General features: G+C 47.2%; 1 protein-coding gene across 5 annotated transcripts in view; it reads left to right on the top strand.

Moving 5' to 3' along the window:
- LOC106749005 (protein bric-a-brac 2-like) overlaps window positions 1–14901 on the top strand; it is a 424643-nt gene that overhangs the window by 221462 nt on the left and 188280 nt on the right. The gene's annotated exons all lie outside the window — the stretch shown is intronic.

Genomic DNA, 14901 nt, shown 5'->3' with positions numbered 1-14901 from the left:
CCCCCCCGATGATCGAGAGCCGACCACGCCGGGAAAGGGATTACGTCGACATTTGTTTGCGTTGCCGGGCGAAAGGTGCAGATCAGATGTGACTTTTTTTGTACCGTTCAATACGATCTAAAGTAACGATCGTCTTGTATATCTCATCTTTTACTGATTTTATACTAAAATCATCCGTTTGACGCTCGATAACGGATACGCGTTCGTTTATGCTTCGTGACAAGCTGGACGTGCATTGCTTCGATTATATGACGTAAATGACGTTATCGCAGAGGCGATGAAATAATTTCTGGTTTTGTTCAGCCTTCAGGTTTTCCTGTAATTTATTGAAAAAGAGGAAAAATATTAATGTGCGTGCGCGCGACGAGATGAAACGGAACGAGACGGGAAACGTCCGAGTATACATATTTATCTGACTTATAGATATAAAAATGCGAGACCCGGAAACAGTTGTTTCCATTGCCGAAAATGCTTCGGTCGGTGTTTGACGCGAGTCGCGCGAAATAAATAATTATAACGAAGATCAGGCAGTTCGCATGTGCAACTGCATTATGATATTTTCACGACGTTAATATTAATAAAGTAATATTTGGACATTTGGAAATTTAGCGAAAAATGGAATTACGAGATGCTTTCATTAAGGCGACGATATATTATAATAATACATTCCGTGTTTATCGCGTGAACAAAAGCTTCGAAAAATACGTCTGAAAATGAAATTTTATCCGTTTACATTAAGATTTATGATGACGTTCGTTTCTTCGGATGCGCGGTATTATTTTATGCAGATTGCACCGAGAGATTGAGACTCGAGAAAAGTTCATTTGCGAGAATCATGAATATCCTAAAACACAGCAGCTATTTAACGGACATAAATCCATAAACTGCATAAAGATCGTCCACACTTTTAATTATACAGGGTATCCGAAATTTTTTGGCCAATCGAACGTGTAAGATTAGGCTATACTAAGCAAAAAAGTCCTTTACCATTTTGCAAGTAACAAGTAAAATTTTTAGTTGTTAATTAAATAAGCTTCTTTAATTAACACATGGCTATTTTCAATCATTAATAACTCGAAATTTTGCGTGATTGCAAAATGGTAAGGGACTTTTCTGCTCAGTTTAACTCGTTTTTTACATTAACGAGTGATTGGCCAAACATTTTCAGACACCCTGTACATATTAAGACTAGAAATTATATATTCTAAGCTTCATTTCTTCGAAGCTTCAAATTTCTGAACCTTCGACATGTTCGAATAATGAAGTTTTTAAGTATGAAAATTCGAATGTTTGCATTGCGTTATACTGTTACATATATAGAATTCAAAACTTCGAATAATTCGACTTCGAACTACGTTGCGAAATTTCGAAACTTCGAATATGTCGAATAACATTACCTCAAATATAGATTTTAACGAGGATTTTCTCGATCATGCGAAACAAACCTGGAGATTTCGTAACTCGACTCGAGAAATCTCAGTTGAGGTTCGCGACGTCTATCGCGCGAAATTCGCCGTCACTTTCGGCGAGCGCATTCTCGCACTTTCCCGAGGCATAGTATCGATCGCGGCGCAGCGCGAAAATGTCGTCTATTTTCCCTTTGTTTTTTTGCAATTCGCCCGTGCACACGCGTATATAATATCCACATGCGCGATTAGATTATTCAGGAGTTTTAATAGCCGCACTTAACGATTTATCGTCGTATCAATCTGCGGTAACGAGCGGCCGCTCTTGCGCGGCCGACAATAAATATTTACGCGTTTCCACGTTCCATTATCTTTTATTATTTCAGTATGAAATTATCCCGATACACTTTGTCGTGCGCGAGCGCGCGGGCCAGCCGCCGCCGTCGTGCCTATCGTTTAATCGCATATTTAACGCGTGTCGGCCAAACTGCTGACACTATAATGCCGGCGCAACGCGCCGATCCTCCCGCCCCTTCCTCCGCCTCTTCCTTCTCGACAGTTAACCGTTTAATCAACAAATTCCTCGCACTTTCTGTTGCAGGTGAGTAACTCGAGTTAAACGACGTCCGCGCAATCGGGGACGCCGCAGTAAGAGCCAACGATCGGCGATTAGCGGCGCAATCGCCGAAGGCGATCGCGCCGCAGGTACCGCAGCCCGCCCGCGTGGAAAAACCTCACCGTAAGACCGAGTGACTCGAATTAATGCTCATTACGGACACGCGAGGCACGTCGTGGCTGCAACGGTACTCGCGATAAAATCGAATCGAATGACGGACGCGAGAGCGACGAGCGTTGTGCGTCGCGAGCCAGGTAAGGAGGAAAACGTTCCGAACATTCTCCGTGACAGGGATCGCCGTGAGCGAGGCTTGGAAAATGTCGGATAATTTATGAACGAATTTTCGCAATTCGCGGTTTTTTCAAATTAACATAACTCGCGAGGGAAAGGGAGGGAGGGAGAGAGACAGCAAGTTGAACAAACGCGCAGGTAGGGGAGGTAGTGGAATTTTAATAAATGTATATTACGTACGTATCCTGTGCCGCATTTTTAGAATAGTCATCACTTCTTACTCGGATCGCGATGCACACGGCGCTTTGCGAACTTCCTCATCACGCATGCTTCGGGCATGTATTTGCTGAGAAATTCGAGAAGATGATACACTAAGCAGAAATTCGTGTCTACGTCATCTCTTTTTATATTTTTCGAATCCCAGGTGTCGGCTATTTCGAGAACCGGGTACCGAATTAAGATTCCGACGAATTTGGGAGTTCGGGAAAAAAAAACGTGTGCAATTTTCAGTCACCAGACGCTTCAAAATTATGACATCGAGAAACCACCGATGACAGAATTCGCAGACATACACACGATATGAGTTTCTTTATATCTATTAATTTAAAATTGCACATACATACGCATTGACGTATCGCCGGTGCGAAAAAAAGCATATAACTTGGAGTCCATTCTCAGTACCGGGTATGCGAGTGTCAAAGATCGAAGCCCACGTCTCGCGGAGAACAATTACGCCCATCCGATCGCTCGGCGAGCGACTTTAACGACGAGAGACAACAAAGGTGACGGGACTGAGGGAGGTCGCGGGGAGGGGAGGGGGCAGCGCGTACATTAAAGGAGATTTCACGGTGCAGATTAAAATTTATCATAATCGTAAAGGCCTGCAGTGAGAGAGACAGAGAGAGAGGGAGGGAGGGAAATAGGTGGAGGCGAGAGGTGACGCCGCTCAGCGTTATTTACGATTTTTAATATGCAAAGCCGTCATCCTCACCCTCCTCCCTGCCCTCCACCGCGTCTTTTTGCAGCCCTCGCGCGCGTCCGGGTATGAATAAACATTAAATTCCTCGTTACTCCTTTTAATAACTTTTTATACTTCATATTTTATTAATGCCAAGACATTCCGATCGCGCGCGCGGGGCGCAACGCTGCGGCGCGGCGGGTTGCGCAACGTGATTTGCGTTTCAATAACGTCTCTACGTACGCGCCAGCTTTTCTTACTCCTTTTGCTTTTTTTCTTTTTCTCCTCGCCTCTCTTTCTTTCCTCCTCTCTTTCCGTATCTTCTCATTTCTATTCCCTCAGTTTCCTTACTCCATTCGTTTGCGTCTCTTCCTGCTCTCTCACTTCTTCCTTTGCCGGTCGGGAGACCACCGCCGAGACGAGACGTTGAAGAAAATTCGCGTGCCTCCGCGCGGCGCGAGCACGAGCGCGCGATGCAATAAAACTTTTATGTATTTATTATCGGACGATAACAAATGACGTCCCGCCGGGATTGCGTCACGTGACGGAGATACCGACGTTTTTCACGTCTCGCCGAAGGAGGAAGAAGAAGCTGCGGGTGTCCCTTTTCCCGGTTTAATTGAGTCCTCCCTGGTTTAATCTCGACTCGTTTCCCCGGATGTACGTGAATTTTCGTAAAATAATACCGATTGCTCGCGGCAAAGTGGCCAATTAAATTGTACCGCCCGATACACGTCGAGCATGCAATGTCTCCTCTTGCTACATCGGACGAACGTTACTTTCGCAAAACGCCCGTCGCGACGCGAAGATCGTTCTCGCATGGCGCTTTGTCATGCTAAAAATTATAAACTCGCGACGAGAGCGAGATGACTTTATCTCTCCGCGTTCGCCGACTCTACGCGACTTTGTCGAAGAATATATCGTTGAAGTTTGATGCGACGGTCGCGCGATGGTTTATATATTAAAGAGCTTTCAAGTGGCATAAAATAGGAGAAGGACTAAGAAGCGTTCCCGAGCGCGTCCATCGGCGTTTGTAAAGCTGCGCGCTCATTCCGGGGTTAAAACGCGCCTCTAAATGAGGGAGATGCTCGACTACCGGTGTCTGGTCAACCGCTGGTGCTCTCTCTCTCTCTCTTCTCTCTTTCTCTCCCTTCGCCCGTCCGCCACGCTCTCGAGAGAGGGCACGAGCGGGATAACTATATCGAGCCTGCACGCTGGCTGGATTTTAATCGAAGCGCAACGTATAAAGTTGCTGAAAATCAGATTATCCCTGCTCGTCGTGCTCCTCGTCCTCCTGCTCTTGGCGCATCCTCCCTACCCTTCCGCCCTCCCTCCCTCCTCGGATCACGGCTTTTCGCGTCGGCTGCCACTGCGAGCCATTTTTTTATCCCACTTTTTATCTCGCGGATTTTTATCGATTCCTACAAATCGAGCGCGGTGCGCTCGGATCTCGAACGGCCCGAAAGGAGAGCCGCACGAACGCGAGGGAAGAAACGAGAGGGATTCGTGGTGGTGTCGAAGCGGGATCGTGGAAAATTTGTTTCGAAATAATACTTACAAACGAGACGATCGTATTGACACGTTTTCATCGAGCGTTATTTTTCGCGCAATAAAACTCACGTAGCGACAACGACGAGGACAACGATAACGCGCATCGCCGGATACAAATTAGCGAATTAATCTCGGAAATAAGGCTTGAAAAATTCGCGAAATGTCTGAGAAAATCGATCCTCCCGGTTTAAACGTTCGGCTGACGTACAGTGAAAAATTATATTTTAAGTGAGACTATTGTGTGGGTGTGTGTGTACGCATGTGTGCGGGCGATCAAATCGTTAATAGAAGAATATTTTCTCCCGTCACACAGCGACGAGATGAGAAGAAAATAATATGTCCGCAATCTAAAGAGACACGGCGACGACAGATCTTTCCGTTTTTATGTCTGGAAAGAAATCGCTTAGAACGGTGCGGCTATTTTCGCTTACGTAGGTGTCATCGGATCGCACAGGATATGTCCAACGGTCCCGCGAACGAATTCGCGATTGAGACTCATTTGAAATGTTTCGCGACGTTCATTCGTGGATTTATTTGTTCCGGTGAAAAAAATAGCCCCGTTAATAGTGAAGAGAGGAAATAAATCGCACGAAAAAATGAGCGGGTGTAAGGAAGATTTACCAATGATTTTTCGGCACGCTCACGTCACGGCGACGAGCGTTCACGGAGGAAATGACAGACACGTGTTTCGCGCGCGCGTGCAGAAAGTAGAAGGAAAGGAAGAGAGAAAGGAAAAGAGAACGCCGTAGCTGGGGACAAAGAAAACCGCAAGGAACGCGCGGTAGAGGAGTGAATAACGCGTGAACGCGCTCTTAACCGACGCAATAATGTCACTTTCCAGCCGCGAAACCAAAAAAAAGAGGAAAAAGAAATAATTCCCCCGCTTACACGGCATCGTAGAAATTTCGCGTTTGTGCTTACTTAGCTTTTCCCATCTTCTTCTTATTTTATTTATTCATTTTTTTCTTCTACAACGACGCTGGCGTCGCGGTCGCGGCTGTTCGCTATTAACCCTTCAATCCTGGCATCACCCGGTTAACGCGTTTAAGTCGCAAGACCGAGCGAAGATCTGGAGTTTACAGAGAAACTCATTAAAGGAGGGATAAAAAGATCCGCGGTCGTAATCGACCGCGTGTGTAATGAAAGAAATTTGCAAGAATCTTAGAGAGAAGCGGTCGGGTCGGTTCTTGAGTTACGCGCGCGCCGATTATCCTTCCCGTTGCGCGAACGCTACGATTACCGATGGGAAATTACCATTCACACTCGGCGACGTCCTCGCGGTTTCGGAGAAACGCGAATTCGAAAGAATCCCTCGCACGCAACGGGCCGCCGTCGTCGATCGCGAGTCGACGACGCAAGAGAGCCGGCGTGGTGTGTAATCACCGGCGGCGATAGCACAGGCGGCTGTAAAATCAATTCCCGATGCGACAGAAACGTTGAATTACTCGCGCGCGAGTCAATGAACTTGCTCCTCGGTGTCCTCGTTTTTCGCGCGCTACGTTAGCGCGCGCCGCGATTCTTCTCGCGGATATTTCGGGCCGCTCGACGTTTAATATACCGCGGATCGCGAAACTCGCGAAATATTAAGCGACCTCTTCTCTACCAAACACACACGGCCGAGATTAACTCGCCGTTAATGATTCAGCGCGCGGTAGGCTTCGCCTATAAACGTATGCCCCCGCTCGTAACGCTCGTTCCGCGAGAACGCCGATGGAGCTTTTGGAAGCTTGCCGGAGTGAAGCGCGAGACGGAATCGGGAAAACATTCGCGAGCCTTTTCCTACTCTTATTTTATAAATCGTTAGATTCCTCTCTCCGTTGGTACGCGCGCACGTTCGCTCGCTCGCTCCCGCGCGCGATTTTAAATTGTTATTTTCATACCTGACTCGTCTTGTTGGTTTTACGATCTCTACGTACGCGAAAGTTTCGCCGATCGGAATTTAAATCGCGGCCGGGGCAACCGTTCGTTCCTTTCGTCTGTTACGCGTAGTAAAATTACTCTCGTAATAAAATCCGCCTTGGCACTGGTAAACTGGTCGCGTTAAAGTCTGAAATTATTCATACACCGATGTCGGCGCTCGATGCTATGCGCGCTATGCTTCTATCGTCATTTATTATAACGGAAGATTGCTATATCTGTATTGAGCTATCTTGCGTTACTTATGGGCGCGGCTCTGTAAACGTAACGCGATTTCTTTTTTCGGATTTCCTTTCTCGCCACGGAGGAGCCTAGTAACAAGACACTCGTTCCACTTGCTCGGGTCTCGAAATAAATTTCTGTTCGATGAATGATGAGACACCCTGGAATACCTTTATCCGTGGGAGCGGGTGAAACGGGCCGTCGTCCTGTGAAATATTTCGTGTTCGGTGGGATCCCGGTATTTTTCGGCGCCTCGGTGTCTCCGATTATACCCAGGAAATTGTACGAATCGGCTCTCCCGGCTCTACCGCGCGTCTTACATGTCGCATTCCAATAGCTTACCGCGGCCGATGCAAATTACTAAGTATCACAGAAATACTGTATCACGTAATACAGCCAGCGAATATAATTGACCTAATGACATAATTTCCATAGCTTTGGGTAAGTGGATTTCTAGTAAAAAATGCGAAATCTATCGCGCGGGATACGATGTAACTGAGAGGTAAAAAAAGCTGAGGCAAAACGAAAATACGACGGAAAATAACTGCGTACGTGCACACCTTCCGATAATTATTCCGAGGAGGAAATAAATCCAAAACGCGCGGACGGCTGTTTACGCGCCGAAAATCCGGCGGCCAGTAATTTCTCCCATCGAGGAAAGAAAAGAGCGGAAGAGGGAGGAGCAGGAGGGACACGCGGAGGGAGAGAATGCGAGTGTTATAGTATTATTTTTAATAACGGCTCGAGCAAAGCGAACGAGCGAGCGAGTGAACGAGACGGAAAGAGAGTGGGGGAAGAAGGAGAGAGAGAGAGAGAGAGAGAGAAGCGGAGGCCTGCTTGCCATTACGTTACGCGGTAAATAATAAACGTTTATAAGGCCTTGGAAGTTATTATACAATATATACGTTCGTATACGCCCGATGCCATTACGGGTATCGTATATTATTAATGCAGCGACGCTCAACCGAGCTCGCGTTCGTAGATTATCCTTGAGCCTCCGCGCTCGTCGCATTTTTCCTTTTCTCGAGCTCCCACCTACGAACGCTGCTCGTTCGCTTGCTCATTCGTTCGTTCGCGAGACGACACGAGAGACGAGACGTTGCATTGAACTATATGTCGTACACCGCAACGCGCGCGCCGTACTCCCCTCTCTGATAAAAAGCAACCAGTTAGGCATAATCGACCGGGAGTCAGCTGGTTTGCCTTTATCGTCGTCCATAATTTAATCGCATTTATTTCACCCATCGAAACTGTCAAATTCCCCCAAGGAGAGAAAATGACTCGTTAAAGACCGCAGAAATAAACGTGATTAATAATCATACGTCCGGTAATTGTACCTCCAAGTCAGAAGTGCGTAGAGCTATCGTTACTTTCAACGTTCTTGTTAAAACTTAAAGGAGCCTATGTAATGTTGAATGCGACCATTTCATTTTAAGTTATGATTAAATTAAAAAAAAAAAATGACTGATGAAGGGGGCGAAATATTTGTGGAAAAGGAATCGAGAGAGATTCAGCGTGTTTGCGACCGATAGGGTTTAGAAGGTGGGTAACGAAGAGGTGGGCTCCGTCGGTTCTCGAGCAGGTCGCAGCGGCGACGTTTCGCTGTCGCGTTCGCGCCGTCCTGCCCGATCATTCTCGATTTTGCGAATCTCCGCAACGCGACGACGCGATTACCATGACATCCACTGGCCGGACGTGTGTAAGCGCTCGACGACGACGTGTGCAATAACATTCGCAGGCATGACGCTACCGCACCGAGTAACGACGGCGGCGGCGAACATGTATCGCGAGGCAGAAACGTCGGGGCACACGAAATTCGTTGCACACGGAAAATCACTATAATCAATGACGCGACTTAGAATGGAAAATATCCATCAAGGTGAGTCGGGCGTGAAACGACATTCAGCGTTCGCGGCCAGCGCACGGCCGCACCGATGTAATTATCATGTAATAGCATAATTTCACTATGGCGGATAATTAACCGTTTGAAAATAATACCGCGGAACCGCGGAACATACACACAACCTCGCGCCGAATCCTTTCGTCGGCTTTCGCGCCGCGGACTGCCATAACCACTGCCGGGGGGCCTCGGGTTTCTAATACGTATCATTATTACCCTTCTTTTTTCGTAATCCTGCGCAGCAGCTCGCAGCTCGCTCCCGAGAGAGTGAGAGAAAAAGAGGGAGAGCCGAACGCGGAAATCGAAATCTCGCCAAGTTGCAATCGATCCCGCGAGTTAGAATCGAATCTTTCAATCACTTAAAAAAGTGGTCTTGCAGTCATAGCGAAAATAATCTAGATATGAGAAATTAGCTAAGGTGAATAAATGATGCAAACATTTCAGTGTAACATATGTATTGTATCTAATCAATGTGGGTGACAGAGACATAATTTCTATCTGAACTATTTGTCTAATTTAGCAAGAAAGTTTTTGTGGATCCTATCCAGACTAAGAACAGTCAATTCTTCTTATTAAAAATTAATAACGGGACCTAAATTTTTCTGCACATATTGCTAGAATGCTGTTGTCGTTGTGAATTACAATTTTCCAGCAGATACAGAAAACAGCGATACATTTTACCTGTGACATTTAGAATTCTAGCTAGACCGAAAATATTTCCCTGAGAGCGAAGGCGATGAGTTCTCGCTGCAAAAATCAGAGGTCTAAAAATTCAAGAGCGAACGACCCGATGAAGAGAAAGGGAATTCCTCCGAAGGAATTAGAAGTCGATCCGAAAATCAGAGTCTTGGAAAATCACGGTCGGATTTGTCCTTACGCAAGAGATGAGGAAGCACGAAGGAATACGCGAGTGAAAATCGACGCTTCGGAAGATTTCACGTTCGATCCTTCAAACACGAATCGGGGCTCGGCTCGAACAAGTGCGAGCGATCCATTGAATAGAGAGATCAGGTCGCTGAAAAATGAACTTCGCGAAATCGGAACTCTCTGAAAAGTCGTGCGCGGTTAATGTGAGATGGAGTCGACGCGTCGAAGAAGTCTCTCCCTCTCTCTCTCGCTCTTTCGCGATGGACGAGCCGCCGGCTCGGTACGTCGAGGAAACGCTGCACCGGCAATAACTTTCGGTACAGTTCGGTACAGCACCGGCCTAATTGCGCAGTTATTTTGTTAAGATAAGGCCAACGGCGGTTTCATGGTCGTGGAACGCTATCCGTCTGCGTTGCGCGTCGCGCGCGCTCTTCCTCTCGCGCGTTAGGCGAGGAAGATTAGGCGAATTATTATTTTAACCGAGCATGGTATCGCGCGCACCCGCGGCCGATATAGCGCACACAATCTAACCTAACGTTCGTATCAATATTTATTGTAAACGATAAGATTAAGCGCGCGGAATTTGTTAATGCTCGCCTCTCGTATTTATATTGTTACGTCACGCGCGCGCCGAGCCGAGCGGAACGCATCGGCCGGTCCGTACCGGATTGTATAGAGGACAGTGGTTCTCAAACGACTCGCCGCCGCCGCGGGCGGTCGGCCCCGTCGATCGTTATCGCCGAAGATCATCGGACGGATAGAGTCGCGGCGAAACGAGCGTCGATTATTCGCGCTCTCCGCGGGTGGATCACCTCTTTAGCGCGCGCGTGATTCCGTATCGATCTCTCGCGCTTTCTCCCCTGCCCCTTCCCGCCTCCATCGATTCTATTTCTAATTGGCAAACATAAGGCCTCGTGCCTCGTAAACGTTAGTATCGTTATTAATGGATATGAAAGCTGAACTGTAATTTTCTCTTTTTCTCCCGCGCGTACTTCTCGCGCGCGAGTTGATATCGGAAGCAATTTCCTCGATGAACTTAGCGTGGCTATTTTTTTTTTTATATTTAAGTCACGAGGGAATTATTTAGTGGAGACAATCAAAGGGGTTTTTCGTGGATCAAGGTTGTGAACCGGTAATTAGATAGTTCCTCGCGATTAACTTCAGATGCGCTTCGTAGTTTTATTACGAGAATCTGGCTGTGTCGAAACGACATGTCGCTCGTATGTTTTTTTAATAAAAACGCACACTCGTTACTTATTTATAATAATATTATTACGACTACTACTAGCGCGACGCGACACGTCGTTCTCATCCGTCCGCAATTTTCAGACAAAGAGGGGTTCTCTCTCTCTCTCTCTCTCTCTCTCTCTCTCTCTCTCTCTTTGAGCGGAACGACTGATTAATCGTTCCGCTCGAGTTTCCTCGGAAACGAGACGGTCTCTAAAGTCGGTGAGCACCGCAACCGGCACATTTTTCTTATTGTGAGAATAAAAGTATTGCGCAAGAAAATGGCCGAGTGCTCATGATACGACCATAAAACATCGAACCGTACGGCATTATTAATAAACCATATAGTGGTTTATTGCGGTAACTATAGCCGAGTCGCGCTGTAATACGCGCGCGAGCGCACACTCGCTCGCGTACATACGCGCGCGCTGTCGTAAGCGGAACGAGCGTACACACGCCCACACAAGCGTGCACACATACGGGCGTTCTTTCGCCTTGTCGTGCTGCAGCTCGTTGGATCGTGTTCTACGGTCTCGGGTGTCGACAAAGCCGGTCAATCAAGTTCAATTCTAATTAAAGATCGTCTGTCAACGCGGATCGAAGCTACGCCGTACATAGATGATAATTTTCCGGAAAGGCCGCGACCGAGAAAACACCGATCGATCGTAGTAGCTCCGCGAGTCTTCTCTCGTCCATCTTCCTCCCTGCCTCCCCCTCACTTTTTGATTTTCGCCGCGACACACGCACACACACACACGCATGCTGCGACGGACCCTTGCGATTGAGGTATGTTAGTCGTGTGTTTTACACGTAGTTGCGCGTAAATATTCCAGGCGATACGGTTTTGATAAATTATTTAACGCACAACCGGTTACATTCTATTTTTGCATTATGTATGCATTTCTTATGTCTTCCTGCCCTAGTTACAATCTATATATGCGGATTGCGCCCCAGATTCAAATCGCAGGTTCTTTGACAAATGTGCAATCGATTTTATTTCCATGCAATATTAAACAACCCGACGTTTAAAGCGCGCGCGAATTATAAGTCGGTGGGAAAGTGCGGCGGCGTCGTCGTCGTCGAACCGAGTAGCGCGATAAACTAAGTTGAATTATTTTAAAAGCCATGCTGCGCGATATTGTAATTTTTATATGTTTACAACTCGCGACTTATTAGTGCTGCGCGATATTGGAACGTGCGTTATATAAATGCTAATGAAATATTTTATTGTGCGAATTGTGTTATATCGATATCTCGGGACCAAAACACGGCCAATATCATTCGCTCGCTCGGGAGGATAAAGTAGGACGGATATCTCATATCGCAGCGCGTACACAACATTTTCTTCCCCCTATTTGCAGTCCTCGAAATAACGTCGCTCGTTTTCTTCGTCTCGAGGAATTGATATAAGACACTAATAATCGCTAATAATCGTATTTCTCCGTCCTCCCCTCCCCCCGGCTTGTCTGCCTGCCCGAGTGCTTGCCCGCTCGCCCGCCCGCGCCGATCGCTTTTTCCCCTTCGCCTTTCCGGCGACGCGCAACTACATCCGGCAGATTAGAAAAAAGCCTCGAGCCGGTGGTAACGAGGAGCTTATCGATCGATAATAATTTAATGATAGTTATTCCCGACCGGGCTGTTATTTCTCGTCGAGGCGCGCCCCGACCGGGGAGGAGTATTTTTGTTTCGCTCTGGTCGCTGGCTGGAAAGTCGATTCGTCACGAGGCGCAGAAAATATGCTACTTCATTCTTGCCGGAGTAACTCACCGGCTCTCGCGCGGCTCCATCTCTCGTTTCCCTCTCGCTCTCCGCCAGGAGGAAACGAGAGATCGTGGCGAAGGGAACGCGGTGAATAGATACTGTACCGTACGGAGAAAGAGGAAGAGAGAGACGAGCGGAGAGAAACAGAGAAGCCGGGGAGAATGACGGAGAAAGAGATAGACAGTGGGGGCACGGAGGGGGGTGGGGGCGAAGAGAGGAGAGAAGAAACGTTAACGTTTTCAGCTACACGTACGTGTGTAAAGTGAACGCTCGTGTGTGCATGTGCGGCCGCGCACACGTACGCGGCGCGCGGGTACTTATGTATAGAATTAAATATACGATACATTATTCATTTTAAGTTCTTTCTCCTTGCTTGCCCGGAGATTGTATGTATTATACGTACGCGCACACACGCAAGGCCCAACGACTATCTCCCGGCGTGCTCGCGAGCGCTCGCGAGCGGACGGAGGCACATCGGGCCGAGCGAGCGAGTGAGCGAGCGAGCGAACGAGCGAACGAACGCGCACGGTTATAACTTTTTATTTTAAAGATGGCAGGGGCTCATTTGCAATTCTATGCCGGACGTCGATATGCCTGATTTATCGTAACTATACTTATACCGACCCCGTACGCTTCTGCCACAATTTATATCCGGAATATAGACGTACGCGTCCGGCTGTATTCTCTCCCGCGTCTGTGTCCGTGTATACAGGGTGTCCTGGAGATCTCTCCAGGACAGATCGGTACCTAGGAGTCGGACTGGAGAAAACAAGGTTTATTTTGTCATCGAGCGAGAGAGAGAGAGAGAGAGAGAGAGAGAGAGGATAGCCGATTACAACGTCCCTATTACGGGGTTGATAGAACATTCAAGGATCTAGGCGAATACAGTGCCTGGGATCGTAAACGAAATTTCTACCTTCTTATTAACTTTAATTGGATTTTATATTTGTGCAAACACGACTCGTTAATTGTCGCAAAAATTGAAGAGTCGAATGAAATAGGGAGCTGTGTTTAAATTTGTCAAGAAATCTGCAATTGGAAGCTAGCACAGCGAGTGCGCAACACCCTGTACATATTTTACAGAAGCGCGTAGATAGATATATATATATTAGAGAACAAACCCGTGTGCGTGTGCGTATACGCGGAGGCAGTTGTAGCTTTGTGCGTGGTGGTGAAAGGGAGCGTCTGCACCCTCTTCCATCTCTCTTTCTCTCTCCGCCAACCCTCCCGCGCCTTCGTTTCATGAAACCAAGTGAAAAAAGTATGACTTCAGAGCTCTATAGAAATCGTTCTATAACTCGCGGAGGCGCGAGTGAGATGGAGAAAATCGTTCTATGCGCGGCGATGAAATTCGAGTTTACGTGCGTACAATTAACGCCTGCGCCCGCCAAGTTTATCGCACGCGACGGAAAATGCGCTTTTCACGGTTATCACCAAGTTACTGCTCTCTTGCTGTTTCCTTTTCCTTCCCTCCTCCACTATCCTTCGTCTATGACCCATCACGCACTCGCGAAAATCGCAAATTTCGTTTAAATGGATCAACCGTCATCATTTAAACTTCTATCGTGTTAATTGCTTTTCGTTAAAAAATATTATTTGTTTCACTGCGATAGTTCTCTCACGCGGTAAATCAGTCAAAGAATCTGCGATCGAAAGAGTAGGGTTAAAAGTATGTTTATGAAATTCTTGGAGGGGGGGAGAGGAAAGGTAATAACAACTTTCTCGAGTATGACGATATATAAGCTACTGAAAAACGGATCAGGACCGGCTGTAAAACGCGAGTGAAAATCGCACTCGTGCACGAGAAGTCGTGACAAAAATGCCACTACAAGAGATATATCCCGAAAAATACAAACTGAATCCCGTTAATTAAAGTAAACGCGTAAAAAACATATTCATGTCAAGTCTCGCTTAGCGTGACGGATATATTAATGATTATCGCAACGATCGAAGGCAGTTGGCGAAACCGAAACGCGAGGGGAGATCCGGGTTCGATCGCTAATCGCGAGCCGGTCGCGCTCGTGCGCGCATGTTCTAAAAGAGGCAGATCGTAAAAAAAAGTCGGCCGTAAAAATGGCGTTGCAGTTGAGCAATGCGTGCATAATGCCGGCCATTATCTCCGCGCTCGCGCTCGCGTCTTCCTTTATTATCTTCTTTATACTCGATACGCTACAGATCGTAAAGATCGCGGCAATAAAAAGTATTATTTTGTACGGCGCAGCGTCATGCGTCTGACTCTCCCTTC

The sequence above is a fragment of the Dinoponera quadriceps genome, unplaced genomic scaffold (genome assembly GCF_001313825.1).
Source record: "Dinoponera quadriceps isolate SergipeBrazil2010 unplaced genomic scaffold, ASM131382v1 scaffold3061, whole genome shotgun sequence".
Lineage (NCBI taxonomy): Eukaryota > Metazoa > Arthropoda > Insecta > Hymenoptera > Formicidae > Dinoponera > Dinoponera quadriceps.
Note: the sequence above shows the minus strand (reverse complement) of the source record. Positions and strands in the feature narration are given on the sequence as shown.